Here is a 21,334-nt window from a genome sequence, read left to right as displayed (position 1 = left end):
GGAAGGAAAGCAAGACGCTGAGAGACCATGAGGAGTAAAGCAAGCATTCCCAGCAGAGACACAGAGACACAGAGAATGGGGAGGTGTGTTGTGGGGACAAGGAAGAAGGGAGTTTTAGGCAGGGACCAGTCACACAGCTTCTGAAGGCAAAGAGTAGGAATGACATCATGGAACAATCCAAGCTTCCTATCCTGGTGAAAGCATTCCCAGTGATGCCATGATTTGAGCTGGGCAGGGGAGAAAGGGCCCCAGGCTGCCAGTTGTCCTGCCCTAGTTGTGGCTCTGCTTCTAGGGAAGGCAGGGGGCTCATACAAAAAATAATAACTGTAATATAGTATCTATATATAATAGATTTATATACATAAATTATAGTGTTTAGAGGTTTGTAAAGTGCTTTGCAGACATTACCTCATTCAATCTTCATAACAATCCTGGGGGAAGGTGCTATTATTATACCAGTTTTACAGATGGGGAAATTGAAGCAGTTAAGTGACTTGCCTAGGGTCACACAACTAGTAAGTTTTTGAGGGTAGATTTGAATTCATACCTTCTCAATTTCAATTCCACCATTCGGCATTCTCAAACAAATATCCACATGTGGGATTCAAAAGCACTTTCCTCACAACAATACCTTAAGGTAGACAGGGCACAAGTGCCACTATCTCAGGAAGATCTGGGTTCAAATCCAGCCTTTGACACATACTCACTATGTCACAATAGGCAATCCTAGGGAACTTTCTCAGACTTGAAGGCTCAGAGCAGGTGTTGTTTGGATTTAGTGGAAGGTGGCTCCCCGCCAGGAGCTCTCTCTACCATTGGGGTCACAGATCCAGTCCCCCCTACAAATTATGGACGGGGAAAGCAGGACTCAGTGAGTTCAGTGGCTGCCTGAGGATCATACAGACTCCAAGCTAGGACTCCAAGTCAGATCTTCTGTTGCCTTGCCCACTTCTCTTAGAAGGACCCTTTCTTCTCCTAGTTCTCTGACATTGTGGCCATCTAAATAAAGGGGACACATTCAAAGTCATTTGCCTGAGTTCAGGAACCTGTCCCAGGTATTGGGTAATGTGATACACCAACATTCCTGTCTCTGCCATCTTATTGTCTCATTTCACACCTGCTCACTAACTGTGAGAAGAGGTTGGCTTAACTAACATTGGACTGATTCTCTCCTCTCCCTTTGTTAAACTAAAAAGAATTTCAGGACAGATCCTTGACCTAACATAGTACTTATGCAGCAAATCCAAGCTATGTGTACCACAAGCAATTTTAAGATACCTGCAGTATATAATCTCTAAAGATATTGGGGTGATACACCCTGGAGAAATGAGGTTTGAAATGACATGGTAGAGTTATCACAAAGATTCCATTCCACCAAGGTAAGACAGGACCAAACATGGTTGTTACTGTAGGGAACCAAAGAAAAAGTTCACTTTTGCCAATGATGGGCTCAGATGTATCTTTAAAACCATAAAATTTCAGAATTGGAAGGGATTTCCAATACCAGCATAGTCAGATGGACAGAATGACTTCTTCTAACATCTAGTACATGCTGTATGACCGTAAGTAAGTCATTAACCTTTTGGAGCCTCAGTTTCCTCCTCATTAAAATGAGGGTGTTGGACTAAATGGCCCCTGAGGTTCCTTCTACCTTGAAAATTGGTGATCCTTGACCTCTCCATGGAATTCCCAACAACTGGGCATGAGGTTTCTGCCTGAAATCCTCAGGGACTGAGAACATGTTGGCAGCCAGAACACTTGAGTCCAATTCAGATTGTCACAGAGCTTTACCTGAATCTGTTTCTGTTGTAAAGAAAGAGCTCTTCCTCTAGAGTGTCTCAGTCACAGAATCAGCCAATTGGAAGGGACCTTGGTGGCTCACACAAACCTGATTCATCATGGATAGAGCACAGAACTGAGACTCTAGAAGACCTGGATTTGAGTCCCAGCCTCAGACCCTTGCTAGCTAGACGGCCCTGGGCAAATCACTTCCTCTTTCCAAGCCTCAGTTTCCTCATCTGTAAAAGGAGGGGGTTGGACTCCCTTCCAACTCTCTATCTGTGAGTCTATGATCCAGTATAGCTCACATTTATATGAGACTTTTACTAAGTTATCAGATCTTCACAGCAACCCCCCAAGGGAAGTGTGACTAGTATTCCCTTTTTTTACAGCTGGGGAAACTGCTCAATGACACCTCTGACCTCTAGCTACTTCTGCTTGCTGTTTCTGGAGGTGGTGATGGTGGTGGTAGCCATGGTGGCGACCCACTATCTCACAAAATATCTCGTTTCTACTTTGCCATTATTACAAGGTTTTTCCTGACATTTAGCCAAATTCTAATACTCATCCCACCACTCACTCCTTTCTATTTCCTGCTCTGACTTGGGTTCTGAGCCAGGCAAGAGCAAGTTAGCCCCCTTTCACATGACAGCCCTTTCAATGCTCCAATAGCATGGCCCACTGCCTCCTGCACACATCTTCCACATTCTGTCAACCTCTCCTCATCTGGACAGTCTGGAGTCCCTTCAACATCCCAGCTGTTCTGATTTGGATGCTCTCCAGATGTTTCTGCATGTCAAAGCCTTTCTTAAAATGTGGCGCTCTCTATTCTGGCTAAGTTTTTGATTTCCAGGGCTTTGTCACTATCTTTTCTGGGTCTGATTGACTTAGCTGTTTTGCCTGGACTTGATGTCTAGTCTTTGGGCATCTGGTGCCCAAATAGAACACCTAGAATTAAAATCTTGCTCCTTCTCAAGCCCCTAGCATTTCAACTAATGATGGCCTCCCCCAAATCCATTCTGGGATACTGGATTTGCTAATTAGGGGATGTTTTAATAAACAGAGCACAAAACAGCAAAGGCAGTATAATAAACTATTTTACAGGAAGGGGGACGGGCTTTCATTAGTTAAACACTGGCCCTAAGGTATGAAATTTGACTCTCAATACTATAAAATACCTCAGTTTCAAAGAACTAGTATCGAAAGGAATAGCCATCCATTGGAGAATGGTTTAACAAATGATGATACATGAATGTAATGGAATACTATGGTGCTGTAAGAAACAAGGGACGGTTTCAGAGAAAACGAGGAAGATTTATATGAACTGATGAAAAATGAAGGGAGCAGAACCAGGAGAACATTGTACACAGTAACAGCAACATGGTATCACGAACACCTTTGAATGACTTATCTGTTTTGAGCAATACCATGACTTGCAAGAATTCCTGAAGGACTCATGATGAAAGACGCTATCACCTCCAGAGAAACATCTTCCAGGGTCTGAGTGCACATCAAAGTGTGTTTTGCAAACTTTAATTTTGCTGTTCTTGTTGGAGTTTTGGGGCTATTTTCCTTTTCAACATGGCTAATATGCAAATATGTTTTACATGACTTCACAGGTATAATCTGTGTAAAATTTCTTGCCTTGTCAAAGAGGGATGAAAGGAGGAAGGAAGAAGAGAATTTGGAACTCAAAATTTAATAAAAAATGCTAAAACTTTTTGTTTACATGTAATTGGGAAAAAGAAAAAGAAAAAGTTTACATGTAGTTGAGAAAAAATAATTTAAAAAATTATTTAAAAAAAAGAATAAAACAATACAGGGTCTCATCTGAGATGGTTTAAATGCTTCCCTGTCTAAGAGAAAATTATATTGAAGAATCTAGGTAACATAATGAGTAAAGAACTGGACTTGGAGGTAGGAAGGCCTGAATTCAAATTCAGCCTTAGATATTTACTAATTCTGGGCAAGTCATTGGACTTGTCTCAGTTTGTTCATCTCTAAATAGAAACAATAATGACACCCATCTCATAGGGCTGAAGTGAGGGTCAAATGAGATAACATGCGAACAGCTCTTCACAAGCCTTAGAGTATTCTATCAACACTAGCTATCATCACTATAACCCAGTGAAGACCATTTGACAAATTCTCTAAAGCTGTGAGTCTCAGGATCCTGGGAGGGTGGAGGGTGGGGACTTTTTCCGACAGCTCTCAGTTCTATAAACAGCTGTGTGACTTGTGGTAAATCATGCCATGTCTTTGGGCCTCAGTTTCCATATCTGTAAAATGAAAGGATTTCACTAGTTGATCTCTCAATTTCCTTCCAGTTCTAAAACTTTGATCGTATGATTTTATTCCCTGTCTAGTAACTCATCAAATCTATTCATTTATGTATAGAAACAGAACAGAATCTTTACATTCCTTCATGTTCTGCCAATTGGTATCATGGAAAAGTGGTTAGAGGGTAGGCCATGGAATCAGGAAGACCTGGATTCAAGAGCTGCTCAAAGCCACATACAATCTGTGTGACCCATGGACATGTCACTTAACTCTTAAGCATTCCAGACAACTCTCTAAGACTCATTGTTCCAGAGGAGTTGTTGGTCTGCATCAGTAGAGGCCATTAGCTCCCTGGAAAGCCCTCATTCAGATGAAATCTCAGATTCAGCCTCCTCTTTGAGGGGTGGGACTTAACTGAGACTGACAGGAAGCATTAGCTGAAACTTTGTTCCTGCCTCTAAGTCAGCTTGGAGCTCCCCTCCCCTGCCAGGCATTCCCATTCTGTCCTCTGGCAGCCATTTCGCTCCCTCCATCAGCCAGACCCACGTTCTCCTCGCTGCTCCCTTGACTGCCACCAGACAGCATTTCTATTCCTTCCCCCAAGATCTGGAACCTGTAATTAGACAATGACTGCCTATATCCCTGGAAATCTTTTTTTTTGCCTTATAAAAGAATCCAGAATGATGCAGTCAATTAGCCATGCATCAGCGGAGCCAGTGTAATTACCTAAAATCCAGGGATATGCTTGACAAACCACAGAACACAAGATGTTTGAGGAGCCTGGAAGCATTTGGTCAAGAGACATTCAGCAGAGACTCTTAACCAGGATGCAGTAAGTCAGTAGTTAGTGATCTTGGCTAGTTCTCTCCCTCACATATGGTGATGCTCAAAAAGGCTCATAGAGTGTCTACTTTTGTGTGTGTGTGTGTGTGAGTGTGTGAGTGTGTGCACGTGTCTGTGTTATATGAATATGTGTGTGTATATGTGTGTGTACATGTGTGCGAGTGTGCTATGTGAGCATGTGTGTGTAAGTGTGTGTATGTATGTGTATCTATGGGTGAGTGTATACGTATGTGCGTGTGACAGTGTGAGTATGTGTGTGTGTACACACATATAATACAAGGGGCTTTTAGCAGTCATCTAGTCCACATTCCTCATTTCACACAGAAAGAAACAGAGGCCCAGAAAGACCAAGTGAATTGCCCATTATCATACAGCTTATATTTTCTTTGTTAGAGAATCCTAAAATCACAGATTATCAGAGCTGGAGCAGATAATAGAGGTTATCTGGTCCAACTCCATTTTACAGATGAGGGAACTGGAGCCCAGAGAAGGGAAGCCACACAACTGATTTGTCATCACCTCCATGTTTGCTGTTTTTACAGTAGTTCAGCTGTTTGTGTCTGACTCTTCGTGACCCATGTGAGTTTTCTTGGCAAAGGTACTGAAATGGTTTAGTATTTCCTTCTCCAGATCATTTTACAGATAGGGAAACTGAGGCAAATAGGATTAGGTGACTTGCCTGAGGTCACACAGCTAGTGTTTGAAGCCAGATTTTGAACTCAGGTCTTCCTGACTCCAGGCTCAGAACTCTAGCCATTGTGTCCCCTCCATTTTGCAGATATGAAAAGTGAATCTCCTAGATACTGAGGGGTCATAAGGTCATAGATATAGACCTGGAAGGACCTTCATCCTCCTCATTTCACAGATGAGAAAACTGAGGCTCAAAGTGGAAGTAATTCACCCAAAGTCACATCGTAGTAAGTAGCTGAGGAAGGATTCAAACCCAGGTCAGTCCCCTGAATCTGGCTATATCCTTGGCATTTTATCTCTCTGTTTACATGCTGTATTTGTTTTTATCAGTCTGTCATTCCATCATTACTAAAGAGCTCTAAGTAAGAAAAATCCTTCTAGCATGCCATTGTGTTGGGCAATGCATACCCCATGAGAAACGTCTTTATTTTTAGCATTCATTAAAAATTGTTTTGACTTCCAAATTCTCTCCTTCCTTCCCTCCCCTCCCCTCCCCATGGAGAAGGTGAGCAACGTGACATCCGTTCTATAGATGAAGTCATGCAAAACCTATTTCCATACAACTTCCATTCTTAGACAACTGTCTGAGGTTCTTAGAGCATGACTGATCTGTCTAGGTGTCAGATGTTGGACCTAAGCGCGGGTCCAAAGTTTGCCCTCTACCCTGTTATTTCAACCTGCCTTGTTTGGATTTTATACCCTCAGTAAAGCTTCCTGAGGGCAGGGCCTCCAGCTTTTAAAATCTTTGCCTTTAGATCCTAACATAAGTGCCTTTATCTTAGTGGGTGCCTAATAAATGCTTGTTGCGTGAACTGAAATTAAATCAGTGGTAGAACAGGGTGATGTCAGATTTGGAACTGGATACTCATAGCTAGGTGACCTTGGGCAAGTCCCTTCATCTTAGTTTTCCACTCCTTAAATTAAGGATCAGAATGCCAGCACACGGGCATGTGAGGAAAATAGTGCTTTGTAAACCTTAAAGGGCTACAGAAATGTGCATGGTCATGCTCCTCTCCTGATGCCACACCCAGTGTGAGGCTGACCATATCTTGCCATATCTCTCTTTCTTCCTATCTACTTTCAAGTCAATGACATTAAAAGATGGTACACACCATATTCCATGTTTGCAGAAGACAGTGGAAAGCCATATTATCTCCAACGCTTAACCTAATACATGCAGACCAAAAAAAGGGGGGTACTAGAGCTATCTTAATCCAAAACCCCAGGAGGCTTGTGGTACTCATAGGTATATTTCTGCCTAAGTCCCCTTCCAGGGCTAATATCCTATGGTCTTGTAATAATTAAAATGGAAATAGAAAGTATTAAAAACAGTGAAAGGAGGAGGTAATTTCTCCTTTTTTCTTAAAGTAGAAACTTAAATTTGAAAACAAACAAACTATAAACATGGGTATGATACAGAAGCGATGAATTCAGGAAGTCAACCTGTCCCAAGAAAATTTATCATTAAAACCCCAAAGGTTATAATTTCTCAGGAAGTAAAAAATAAAAATGAACACTATTATAGAAAGCAAAAATTGATGTGGTAGGTATTCCTAGTAGGAGACTGGCTTATTAAATGTTTGTTTGTAAGGTTGAATGTTTTCTAATAAGGTTAACCCAAGAGGAGGTCTTTGTTCTAACATTACCGATGTCTTTACATTGTTAGGTTTGGACGCACCTTGTCCTATGTGTCACTGAGTTAATTCCACTGTAATAACAAATTTCATGGGTAAGCACTTCCATTGGAATATAAACTTTTCTGCAAAGGTGGATCATTTCATTCTTTGTATTTGTATTTCCAGCAGAAGCACAGTGTCTGTTGCTTAATAAATACATGCTGATTGATGGGTATTTATTGATGCCTGGTTAACACCTAAATGCTAATTCAGTTTATAATTTGGACTTGACCTTTAAAAATCGAAAGGGAGATGAGAACATTCAGAGCTGAGAAGGAAATGGGTTATATATAGAGACTCAACTTTATACACCATCAAGGTCTCTCCAGCCAACCTTGTGTCTCTAGAAATGGCAGCAGATGAAGGTACCAATGGAGTGGTGAGGAGTTCCTAGGCTAAGGAAGAGCTGGGTCCATGGCATAGCAAGTAACCAAGTTATGACATCACTGGAGAATTGTGAGTTATGTGGACCGTGCAAAGGGACTGACTCTACAGGCCTCCATCCCACCCAGGCCTTCCCTGTTGAGAAACAACACCTGGCTACAGTAAGAGAGGAATACTGTGGAGACCCTTAGAAGACATGGAGCTAGCCCGAGGGGATAACTCAGGCTCTTTCTCCTTGTAGAGAAATTCTATATTGGGACAGTATGATAATCACGGGGTCTAGACAGGTGCCTCGGAAAATGAGGGCTCACCAGGGATTTGGGATATTTGAACACAATGTTGGTGAGTGGTGTGTGTGTGTGTGTGTGTGTGTGTGGTCTCCAAGATGAATCAGGAAGATTCAAAAGAAACCTTACCAAACAGAGAACAGTTGTTTTAACTATTCATAGTCTTAGGAAGGAGACCTTTGTACTTGGTGTTTTACATTTTTTTTGGTGGGGGCAGAAGGCTAAGGCCAGCAGAGCCTGTCCTACATTGGATGTGTTGTTAACTTGACAACTTGTATGGGAGCTGATGGTCCTCCTCCTTTTCTACATAGACCTAGATAGGAATCAGTTCTTATGATCTCAGGAGAAACTGATGGGGAAGCAGACTAAAAAGTGATTTTTGAAAAACCCCCAAGATTGATCCTGTATTGGGAAAACCCAGAGATTTGGTTCTGGCCTGTGAGTTATAATTAAAATGACTGGTTAAAAAACTCCAAACACACATTTATCCTACAGGTTAGAGATGCAACTGAAAACAGCCCTGTGTAAACACACAGCATGGCAGAGGAGTGCTACGAGAAAAGAAGAAAAGGGGATGGGTGCTACTGTAGAGAGATGTGGGAGAGTCTGCTCCCCTGGGCCAGCTTTTCAATATGCTAACTAAGAAATGAAGACATTCTAAGCTGCCTAGGAAACAGATATCTGCTGTCATCACAAAGAAAAATGAAAAGATAATGTAACACTTGAAAATTATCAAAACCCTAGGAAAAATGGTGCTGGGGACACATGAACGAGTAAATGCTTGGAGATGCTCAGCATGCACACAAAAAGAAGCTTGTTCAAAGGACATTAAAGGTTCTAGTTAACAATCCTCCTGTATCATTTAGCAACCTGGAGAGCTGAGATAACTAATAACTGGAGGGAGAGGCTGTCGTTTGTATCCTCAAATGAAAAATAAAATAACTCTGAAATTTATCCTGTAGAAAATATATAGGGAGTGGGAGAGAGAGAGAAAAGGAGAGAAGGAGGAGGGGGTGGGGCAGAGAATGTTTAAACATCTGAAAATATGGACACTGAACCAGGAACACACGTGGTCTTACAAAGAATCAATCATGCTAGATAAAAGTCAAAGGCTTTTTTTTTTTTTAAAACAACAACCAAGTTTGGAAGGGATAGATAGCACACTGGACAACAGAACTGGAATTGTTTTTTTAAAAAACAAAAAGATCTAGACAAGACAGGGAATTTAACAACAATAAATGGAAAATATTACCCTTGGGCTCAAAGAAAGTAACTTTGCTAAGACAATTCCAAAAGACTCATGATGGAAAATGCTATCCACATCCAGAGAAAGAACTACAGAGTCTCAATGAAGATCAAAGATCAAACAACTTTTTTTGTTGTTTTCTTTTTTCCTTTCTCATGGTTTTTGCCTTTGGTTCTGATTCTTCTTTCACAACATGACTAATGTGGAAATATATTTAATATGATTCTACATATATGATTATACATACATATGATTGTATATACATAACATGATTGTACACATATTGTACATATATGTACATTATATGTAGATGTAATATGATTGTACATATATCATATAATATGACTGCATGCCATCTTGGGAAGGTAGGAGGGGAAGGAAGGAGAAAAATTGAGAAAAAAATGAGAACAAAAACCAATTTTTTTTTGAAAAATTGAAACATATCAAACTGAGGAAGTCTCAACTTGTCTGAAAAAGATCTGGGGTTCTTGGTGAGTGACGAGTTCAAAATGAGTCAAGAGTATGATATGACATCCAAAAGAGCTAATGCAGCTTTCTTTTTTTTTTTTTTTTTTTTACAATATTATTAGAATCTTGCTTCAGGAAGTGACTAAAATGTCCATAGCCTTTGACCAAGAGACTCTACTGCTAGGCATTTACTCCTAGTAGCTCAGAGATGGCAAGAATGATCATATAATCTCCAAAATATTCATAGCAGCAGCTTGATAGTAGAAGGGAACTGGATGCAAGGTAGACATCCACTGCTTGGGGAGTGGCTAAATCAGTGTGGTACATACACTAATATAATGGAGTAGATTATGCTATTAAAAAAAGATAAATACCAAGAATTCTGAGAAATAGTGGAAGATATCTGAACTGATGTGGACACCAGGAATAAGAAGGTAAAAAAAAAAAAAAGACTGTCCCCACCTTCAAGGTGCTTATTCTCTACTGCAGGTAATATGACACATATACAGAGAGATATATTATGATGTAGGATATCATAGAGAGGAAGGAGAGATCTAAAATCTTATAACAAAATCAGGGGAAAGAAAAGACATTTTTCTTCAGCTGAGGGATTGATCAGGTGTCTGGCACATAGTGAGTGCTAAATCTATTGACTTCACACAGAGAAAGACACATCTTAACTAAGCCCCAAAGAAAAGAAAGGATTCTGAAAGGTGATGAGGCAGCATATTTCAGAAATAGAGAAAGGTCTGTGCAAATGCATGGAGGTGGGAGATGGAATATTGGAATTGGGAAGGAGTGAACAGCCCAATTTGCCTAGAAAACATATCATCCCACTATATATAAAATAGTATAAAAAGAAGTGGCAGATAAGCTACCCTCTGGGATAAGCTGAAAATTGCAAATGATGGGAACAGGTATGGGAGGATAAAAGGGGGTGGCCTCTAGTCTTTTTTAGGGTTATAACGCTGAACCAAGAGCTCCATTTCCTCTGCTCCTTGTGATTGATTGCTGTATATGTTTGCAAATGAGTTGAGATGAAGCTTTCCTTGGGAAGTTGGGTGGAAACATATTTTTAATCATGGCGGGACAGGCTCATTTTGAGATGGCAGTTCTGACAACGCTGGGTAATTAGCTTAATGGGACTGGATGGGCTGAGATCCAAATGAGAATGAACAGCAGCAGCCTGACTTCTACATTACATCCCAAATGCAAACCGCTACAGGGCTTGACATACACCCGACATAGGAGTAATCAGTCTCAACATCTTTTCCAAGGCAACCCGTGGAGCCTCCAGCTACAATCTCCTCAGCCCTGCTTGGCTTAATTGTGTTGGGTCTCTGCAGGGAGATCATCTGGAGAACATCCAGGGGGCTAGGAGATCATCCCTAGCATTCAGCTCACCTGCTGTTACACCAGCTAAAACAAAGACTTCTATGGGAATTACCTCTGCTATTCTCCAGCATTTATTCCCCAGAGAATCCTGAGAAGCCTGTGTTCATTCTGCACTATCATCATGGTAAGGAATCAAAACTAGATTGTTTTTATTTATAAGATAAAATACCAGTTCCTTTACCTGACATCTACCTGTGCACACAGTCTGGTTCCTGGCTACCTACAAGACTTATTTCATGTTCCTCCCATCCCCTTCTCCATGTTCCAGCCAAATTGGATTCTCTTTTCCACTTTTTCATCCTTTCTTCCTCTTGCCTCTGTCCATGGTCCCAAGTCACCTTCTATACCTGGGATTCAATTCTTCCTAACTCTAAATGGGATTTAGAATTCAAAGGTCCTTCAGAGATATTCTAGTTCCATTGCCTCTTTATATAAGTGAGTAATCTAAGGCCCCAAAGGATTGGGTTACTTACCCAAATTCACAGTGATGGTAAGAATAAAAATGAAATTTAGTCAGGTCTTCTCATTTCAAAACCAGTGCTCTCTACCTACTGCACAGTGCTGCTGTCCTCAATTTAATGAGCATTTAATAATTACCTAATACACTATGTCAGGCCATGGGCCATGTGCTGGGTGTGCAAAGGTGAAAATGGTACAGCCCCTGCCCTTCAAGAGTTTATAATCTAATGGTGAAATAGCTAAACATGACATAGGGAATAATGTGATATGGACAAAGGAGATCCAAAAAAATACTATCACAAATGTATGGAATTGATGAAAAAACATTTATTAAGCACTTACAATGTGCCCTAGGGATGCAAATGGAAATGTGAATGGTTCCTTTTCTGAAAAGGGCTCATGTTTTAATAGATGGAGATAATACATATGAGAAATTTCAGAAAGGAGAGGCAGGTGGTGGAGCTCAAGAGACAACTCAATCAAGGAGATGGAATTTGAGCTGAGTCTTGAAGCAAAGAAGAGGCTTCAATAGCTGAAGAGGAGGAGGAGGAGGAGGAGGAATTCTCAGAGATTAGGCAGGAGGACAGACAAAAAGTCTGCTGTCATTACTTAAAAGAAGGTAACTTGTGACCTCCTAGAGAGTTGCTCTAGGTGAGTAGTGAGATCCCAAGAAGCTAGACTACCTGAGCTTAAGGATTTAATGGAAGTGAGGAAGCAAGTGTAGACTATGTCTATGAGCTTATTTGTGAGGTAGAAGAGGCAGAATGATAGTTTGAAGGGATGGATGTGTTGTGCTTAGGATTTTCTAGGACAGGAGAGACTGTACTTTAGTTAGCTGAAGGGCCAGTGGGGAAATCCTCTTCTTTCAAGGCCCAGCTCAAGCATCAGCTCCTGCATGGATCCTCCCTAGCTGCCCTTCCCTCCCACCAGGTGAAAGCAATCTCTCCTCCTTCCAGTTTTCCCAGGATTTTCCCAGATCTCTCTTTTGTCCTTTTATCATTTTTAACAGTATTGGGGTCGTTTATGCTCTGGAGAAGGAAGTGGCAGACCTCTCCAGTATCTGCCAAGAAACCCTTCCCTCTCCCCCTCAAAGGAGTCCTTTAGAGTTGGACACACTGGGAGAGACTGAAAAAGAACAACCACACGTGTGCATCATATCCTCCCATTAGACTCTAAGTTTGTGGAAGGCAAGAATTTTGTTCTTCATTCTCGAGTTCTCAGTGACTAGCCTGTAACAGCTTTTTGGAATCAAAAGGAATGTGCCTCTTTTCCTCATTTTGATAGTGGGTCTGAGATGAGGATGACTTAGAGCTCAATTAGTCCAAATAACACAAAACACAAATCCCGTTACCTTGTGCTCCTCTTAGCCTCAGGTCAGCTCAAAGTGAATAGGAGAATTTAGCCAAACCAAAGGCCACAAGCCAAAGTGAAAAACCGAGGGGTAGAGGACCTCTGGGTATTGCTCACTACCTACGTGACACCTCGGGCTATCACTTCCTCTTTCTGAGTCTTGGTTTTCTCATCTGCACACTGAAGGGGTTGGATTACCAGACCTCTAACATTCTAAGATAAATCATTAGCCCCTTCAGATGGGGACTTTTCTATGTCAACCAGGGACAATGTGGGCTGTGCACACATCCTGTGACAGGGATAGCTTGATGAGGAGACCAGAGTTACTCATTGGTTACCACTGTTACTTCCTTTTGTTTGATCAATGGTCTGCTTTGGAGGGCCTCCACCCTCTGCTTTTTCCATTCACCTCCAGGGCCCTCACTGCTCTCCAAATCCCAAATACAGACTAGGGATATGGAGGGCTTAGTATTGTAGGTCTTCAAATTTAGCACAAATCTTTTAAAGACCTCTCTGCTCCACTGACATCTATACAACGTTGAGTGATCTAGAGAGAGACCCCTCCACATGTTGGGTGGATCCTTGGGGGATCAGTGAGATGCCACGAATGAGTCCCACAAGATGGGCAAGCTCGGATGGGCTTGGATCTGCACTACTAGAGGGAGTATGCATATCAAAGAAATTAAAAGTCCATGGTAGTATCAAAATATCAATCAATCCATCAACAAACATTTAACAAGCATAACAAGGTGATTGTAGGTCATCAGCAGCCTGATACCTTTATTGCACATTTAATCTTATTATCACAAATTCTAAGATCATCTAGGAATATGTTTGCATATTTCTTCATTAATTAAAAGTGATTCAGCATATAAATTAATTAATAAGTTAGCTTGATGCCCCATCCCAGTTTATTAAGCATTTATAAGTATTAAACCAGAGAAACACATTTCCCCTTAAGAAGTTGTTCATATCTCTCTATGTATCAAAACTCCTAATCTCGTAGTATTAAATATTAATGTTACTGACTATACAAGTTGTTAACAAAGCAATCAATAGCAATATAGGCATCAATAATAATTTACCAGAGTGTAGCTGTGAGGAAGGTCACAGAGTAACCTCAAACAGCTATACTGCAAATGACTTTTCCTTCTTTCTGAAAACACACTCCTACCATTTGGTTCATATGGGACTTCCCTCTACCTACCACAGAAATCATCAGTCTGGTCCCTATGTGCCAAACATTGTTCTAAGTGCTGAGGACAGAAAGAACATTCCTTTTCCTCAAGGAATCTAAACCTTGGGGCAAACATGCTCAGTTTTGTTTTTAACTGAGGCCTCGAGTTTTTACTTTCTGCAGAGTTGAAAGATAATGGAGATGCACAATGATTCTCTGCCCGCCACAGCTGCATTTTCCCAATATTCACTCTGCCATACAGCAAAGCCCTGTGCCCTCCCTGAGTATGCTGTCTACTGAAATCATTTCCTAGGATCTGACAGTCATGAAGGCAGCAACAGAGAAGCTGTCTTTAGACATCTGAAGGGCTGTCAGGTGGGAGAAGGTTTACATGTGTTCTATTTCACTCCAGAGAGCTGAACAGGGATCATAGGTGCACAGATTTAGAGGTCTCAGGGCCCTCAGAGGCCATGGAGTCCAGTCTAATAATCCTAGAGACAGAGAGACTGAGGCTGAGACAGGCTAAGTACCTTGCCTCATATTCCAGGGCTAGTAAGGGTTGGAGGGAGGGGGAGTGCTGTATTTGAACCCAGGTCTTCTGGGCTCCAGGCTGAGTACTCTCTCCAACATGACACCCTGCCTTTTCAAGAGTAGGAAACCTGCAGCCTCCAGGTCCTCAAATGTGGCCCTTTGACTGAATCCAAACTTTGCAGAACTGTTCTGTAGGCCACATGTGGCCCCGAGGCCACAAGTTCTCCACAACTGGATAGACTGGGAAGAGGCAGATTTAGGCTTGAGTCCAGGACAATCTTCCTAAAAATAAGAGTTGCCCAAAAGGGCAATGACTTGCCAAGAGCAAGGGTGGATTCACCCTCACTATGGTCTTTAATCAAGGGCTGCCTGACTACTCTAACTCAGAGCTTAGCACAGGAGTTGGCATATAGTAGGTGCTTAATGAATGCTTGTTGACTTGACTTGTACTAGAGGGCCACTGAGCCCCTCCTGTCATCCTATTCATTAACTATCATTTTTACTGGTCTTCTTTCTCCTAAATTTCTAAGTCAGCATCAAACTTGTCAGGGCCACATCTAAGAATGAAGTAACCAAGACAGTATGGGATCCAGTACTGTCTGTCTTCACAGCTGTCCTAGATCATTGCCAACTTAGAATGCTTTGAACAATCTTGTCAACCATGCAACTGTCCATGGTCAACCATGCCTGACGTTTGTTTGGTTTATTTTCATGCATGTGTGTGACTGTACTGGTGCTTTGGCCAGCTCACAATCTGCTTAACTGGTCACAAACACACTGAGCCATAATCTTTGGTTTCAGGAGCACATTCACCATCTATCCCAGGAGATACAGAGGGGGAGTTTCTAGGGTCTTCTGGTGGTATGATGCAGTATCCTACACTTTCAAAAAACAGACTTAGAGGAAAGAGGGCAGTTATTTACTAAGTACCTACTATGTGCCAAACACTGTGCCAAGTGCTGGGAATTCAAAGAAAGCAAAAAGGCCCTTTTCCCTTCATGAAGTGATGATTATAGTTAATAATAAACATTCATATAGTGTTTTTAACTTCGTAAAGTGCTTTACTTGTACTATCTCATTTTTGGTCCTTACAACAACCAAGTCAAGTAAGTGGTATTATTATCCTCATTTTACATATGAGGAAACTGAGGCTGAGACTTTCCTAAAATCTATCAGTTAGTAAGGGGCTGAGACGGGATTCAATCTCAGATCTCCTGACCCTAGATTCAGAGCTCTAACCACAGTGCCACCTTGCTGCAAGATGTAGCAGTGTTTCTGCTTCTCAGAATTCCCCTTCATTGACCTTGAGATTCAGAGCTGGAAAAACCTGGCTTCACCCAGCACCCTAACATTTCAACCAGACCTACCACAATTAGGGATCATACAATCAACCCAGAGTCACCAAAACATTCTAGCTGCAATGATTTCCCAGCTATCAATCTCAAAGTCTTCATTACAATCATATGTAAATGTGTTGCTAGAAAAAACAAGACATTTTGTCCATATTGACTACATATTTTTTCTCTGAGGGCTGCTCTCTCTCAGGTCCTCTGAGAACTTTCTGTTTCTCCCCATTCCTTTTCTCTGAGGAGCTACTTACTCATTTCTCCCAGAACTATCCACGTTTTGGTGCCTTTCCACAAATAAAATCACTGAAATCTGAAAGGAGTAACTGCACACACACATACACACACACATATGTATATGTACATATTTTAACCAATCTGCAATTTTTTTTTTATTTGTGATGGGGATTTTGTTTTTCCTCCTTTTTTTAATGAGTGTGGGGATGAATTTGGGAGTAGATAGTTTTCATTGACTGAAAAAAACACACACCCTTTGTCCAATAAAATGTGAGCTCCTTTGAATCATGAATGGTTTTCACTTTTGTCTTTATCTCTGGGACCTAGCACTCACTGTACTCAATAAATATCTGTTGAATAATTAATTAAATAACTAATTGAATAATTAATTGACTAACTCTATATACATGCCTATTCACCTAAGAGAACTGACCCATCCATTTTTTTCTCCACAAAACTTAAACATATTTACTATACAATATTAAGCCCGATTGTACTTCTTTAACTGGTAGAAATAACTGATCTGTCCATTTGGCTCATATAAATACTTGGTTAAATAGGAAGTTATCAGATGACCTCCTCCCCTTCCCTTGGATCATTACTTCCAAGAAGGAAGTGATAGGAAGGAGGACATCTGATTATCAGTGCCCCTTAAATTCCAGTGTACTGGGACAAAGCCCCAGTCACACTTACTCCAGTTAGAGTTCTGTTCATCCCTCTTAATAATAATAACAACCAACATTTACATTGGGTAGCTAGGTGGCTCAGTGGATACAGTGCCAGGGTCTAGAATCATCTTCCTGAATTCAAATCAGGCTTCAGACACTCAACTAGCTATATGACCCTGGTCAAGTCACTTAACTCTGTTTGCCTCAGTTTCTTCATCTGTAAAATGAGATGGAGAAGAAAACGGTCAACCACTCCAGTATCTCTGCCAATGAAGTCACAGAGACTCGGACTCAACAACATGCATAATGCACTTGCCATATGCCCAGCATGTTATAAGAGCTTTTCTATTATAAAGTGCTAAGGGTTTTATTTTCTCATTAGACCCTTACAACAATCCTGGAAGGCAGGGGCTATTATTAACGGAATTGTGCTGATGAGGAAAGTGAGGTTGTTGTGAGGAAAGTATAAGTGTGAGCTTTTCTATTTGCAAACTGCATTCAGCGGCATATTAAGGCCAGAGGGGTCTGAATTCAAGTCCCACTCTGACATTGACTACCTGGTGGCCTCTCTGAGTCTCAGTTTCCTCCTTTGCTAAGTGAGGGAGCTGGCCTAGGGAAGTCTTAAGGCTCCTTCCAGTTCTGTGTCTCTGATCCGAGGATCCCTGTATGTGAGGGAAACAAGAAGAGGTGGGCATTGGGGACTGTCCAGCAGGCAGCTGGTGCTTCTGCCGGGACAGCTGCAAAGCCTGTTTGCCAGTCTGCTTTTCTTTCAGTCTTTTACTGTGCTGCAGTTTCTCACTCTGCACTTGTTTTAAAAATAACTTCCTACAGAGACAAGATACTCCAATGTCATCTGTGGTCTTTCAGCCCTGGAGCCAACAACACCCCAAGTAACAAAGACAGCAGAAGAATGAGTTTGTGTGTACAGGAGGGAGCAAAGAAAAAGATAGTGGTGAACCAAGAGGGAGAATAGCAGTCCTGGGGACCTCCTCAGCCGGTCATCTCTCTGGCCACATTTGTGGGGAATTTTTAAAGGGACACGTGCCAGAAGGGGAGATGCACTGCAGCTTTTCAGAGATGGTAGGGGTGGTACACTTCGGTTGGGAGCTCGGGGGTTAAGGAAATGAACAAAAACTAGAGAGATAAATGATTGCCACAATAGAAAGTTATTTATATTACATAACCAGGCACAGAGAATAGCTCCCCTACTGTTCTCACAGCACTGCCTGGCTTAAGAGGGCTTAGTGACAGCTGCACCTACTAGCTGGTGGAGGGCCTCATACCCTCCTCCTGTTGGCACAGTGGCATAGTTGTTTCCTTAATTGCTGCATAAGAGAATGTTTGCCTGGGGGGGAGAGTGGGGGATAATGATCAAGTTAATTCTTTGTGTGTGTGTGTGTGCGTGTGTGTATGTGTGCGCGCATGTACATGCACACACGTATACATTTCTGAAACGACACATCTTGGCACTGGCTGGCCCCCAAGTCTGGAATGCTCTCATCGCCTCCATCTAGCATCCTTCGAAGTTCAGTGTGTAAACCCTCTAGTTTTTAGAAGATTGTGGTTACCCACCACCCAAATTACAGTTTATTTGTAAACATTTTCTATTTAATTATCTGTGTATAGGACACTTTCTCACTCCCCCACCCCCAGTAAAATATATACTTCTTGAGGGCAGGGAATGTTTTACTTTTGTTCTTCTTTACTTATTTCAATGTTCAATACCCAGCACACAGTAGGTACTTAATGAATGCTTAATAAATATATCGATCACTAATGGATCACTTTTCATCCATGCTATTATAAAGGGTAAAGGTAAAAAGAGCTAATTTATTTATAGCAGCACTTCTGTGATAGCAAAAATAAATAGGAATAAAGTAGACACTTTTCATTTGGGGAATTGTTAAACAAATTGTGGTTACATGAATGAAATGAAAGTAACGGAATTTTACTGTCTCTTAGATAAGAAATTATGAATATAAATAATTCAGAGAAGAATGAAAAGATATACTCATGAATGCAGACAGAAGTGAGCAGAATTGGAAAAACAAAGTACACAGTGACCATAAAATGTCAGTGGAAAGAGTTACAAAATGAAATTAAACACTAGAATTATAATGACCAAGTCTGGCCCACAAGAAAAGGACACTGGACACTAGAATGTCCAATAGGCACACGACTGAAGGTCAGGCGAGGGGTTAGATCTGAGCAAAAAATCTCAGAGCCATCTGTATGGAGATGACAGTTGAACCCAGGAGAGTTAGTGAGATCACCAAATGAAATAGTACAGGGGGAGAAGAGAAAAGGGCCCAGGACAAAGTCTTAGAGGACACTCATGGTTAACTGCATGACCTGAATAAAGACGAGGTAAAAAAAAGACTGAAAAGAAGTGGTCAAATAGTCAGAAGACAGTGTCGCTAAAACCTAGAGAGAAGAGGGTATGGAGGAGAAGAGTGATAATCTAAGAAAACATCATAGAATTGACTAGTTCTTGAGAAACCTCAGCTACTTAAACCTGTAGTGTATCTTGACTTCTCCAGTGACCACACTACTCTGGAGAAGAAAGAAAGGCCTATGTGAGGAGTGCCTTCCTTCTTTCAGGCCACTAGGAGACCAACAGTACATAACAAGTCTAATGCACCAATCTGGACATGCTCAGATAGTAGAAGTGGCAACCTATTCCCTCTGATTTGTTTTAGGATCTTACCATGTATTAGACTTCACAAGGCAGGCAGAAGTCACATGGTTCTTTTGATTATCTCCCAGATCATTACCTCTTACTCAAAGGTGTCTATAAGAAAATATGATATCCATACCTCAGATATGTTTAGCTGTTTTTCAGTCATGTCTGACTCTTTGTGACCCCATTTTAGGTTTTCTTGGCAAAGATACTGGAGTGGTTTGCCATTTTCTTCTCCAGCTCATTTTACAGATGAGGAAACTGAGGCAAACTAGGTTAAGTGACTTGCATAGGGTCACATAGCTAGTAAATATCTGAGGACAGATATGAACTCAAAAAGATGAGTCTTCCTGACTTCAGCCCCAGCATTCTATACCCTGTGCTGCTCCCTTCATTCATTATGGAATTTAATTAGTATTTATTTCCAGTGTTGACAAATTCAGAGTATTCCAAAGGCACCCATTGATGAGACTATCTTGTCTATGATCTTGGTTCTATGATTCATCCCAGGAGTCAGCGCTTTTGAAGCAGTACTATGTAGATACACCCCAGACATATTTCCCCTCTCAAAGCATCATTTAATGATGTCATCTCAAACCCATCCTTCAACCCTTGTCCTTAAAATTAGAACATGCCAAAGGGACAGGTTGACAGTTGAACAAGTCCGGTGGATGTTATTAAAACAAGTTATTTTCAAAAGAGTTGTCCTTTGAATGTTCTAATTATTCAGAATATTGGTTTCAGGGCAATCTCCCAGTGACTGGGGGCACTTATGCCGGGTTTTTGAAAGTACACAGTGATCTAAGAACCAGACCCACCAGCAGATTTGTTAGTAGGCTAGTACACACATAACACCTCAGTTCCTGACTTCATGCACTGGTTGTTCTACATACCTGAAATGCTCTCCCTGCTCAGATACACTTCTTGGATTCTCTGGCTTCCTTCAACACCTAGCTCAAGTCTCTCCCTTTTGCAGGAGGGCTTTCCTGGTTACCCACACTCCACCTTGCCATCCCTTCCCACTGAGGTTACATTCCATTTGCGTTATGTATATTGCTGTGGAATCATTTCAGCCATGGCTGACTCTGTGACCCCAGTTGGGATTTTCTTAACAAAGATACTGGAGTGGTTTGCCATTTCCTTTTCCAGCTCATTTTACAGATGAGGAAACTGAGGTAAACAGGATTAAGTGACTTGCCCAGGGTCACACCACTAGTAAAAGTCTGAGTCCTGATTTAAACTCATGAAGATGAGTCTTCCTGACTCCAAGCCTAGTGCTCTGTGGCACTGCCTAGCTGCCAGTTACAATAGTGATTCGTCCTCTGCACCCTACACCCTAACCTCCTATTCCCATTACAATGCTATGTGTGTGCGTGTGTGTGTTCCTATGACTTAGAACAGTGCTCAACATATAATAAGCACTTCATAAAAGCATGCTGACTGATGGATCTATCTAACATGTTGATGTCTCCAGGCCCCCTTTTCTCCCCTTTCTCCTTCCTTCTAGACACCAATGCTCATGAACAAACCCACTAGAAGGTAAATAGAGAAAAAATAAAATGACTGAAACTCAATTTTATTCCCTTTTTTCAGCTCTCCTTCAAAGGTTTGGTAAAGGAACAGGTGCCATGTTTTTCTTCCCCTATCTGAAGTCATCCACCCCTTGTCTCTTTCCCCTCTGCCATGGGTTTGACTCCATAGACTGAGGAACAACTCGTCTTGGTTCCTGTGAGTGGTGAGATTTTTGAATTTTTCTTCAGGATGTTTTTTGAATCAACAACTGATCAACAAACCAGTACATATGAAACACCTCCTGGTGCTACTGCAGCTGCCTATTC

The 21,334-nt window shown here is 41.4% G+C and overlaps 1 protein-coding gene and 1 long non-coding RNA gene across 2 annotated transcripts in view; one reads left to right on the top strand and one right to left on the bottom strand.

The window, feature by feature from the left end:
* The window catches only part of CHN2 (chimerin 2), a 289,418-nt gene that overhangs the window by 130,678 nt on the left and 137,406 nt on the right, over positions 1-21,334 (bottom strand). The window lies entirely within an intron of this gene.
* Positions 7,768-8,893, top strand: LOC140532504 (uncharacterized). The gene is made up of 2 exons (XR_011976548.1): positions 7,768-7,994; positions 8,435-8,893. It is a non-coding gene; the product is annotated as an uncharacterized lncRNA (long non-coding RNA).

Source organism: Notamacropus eugenii, chromosome 3 (assembly GCF_028372415.1).
Source record: "Notamacropus eugenii isolate mMacEug1 chromosome 3, mMacEug1.pri_v2, whole genome shotgun sequence".
NCBI classification, from domain to species: Eukaryota; Metazoa; Chordata; class Mammalia; order Diprotodontia; family Macropodidae; genus Notamacropus; species Notamacropus eugenii.
The sequence above is the reverse complement of the archived record's forward strand: the minus strand, read 5'-3'. Positions and strand labels throughout refer to the sequence as shown.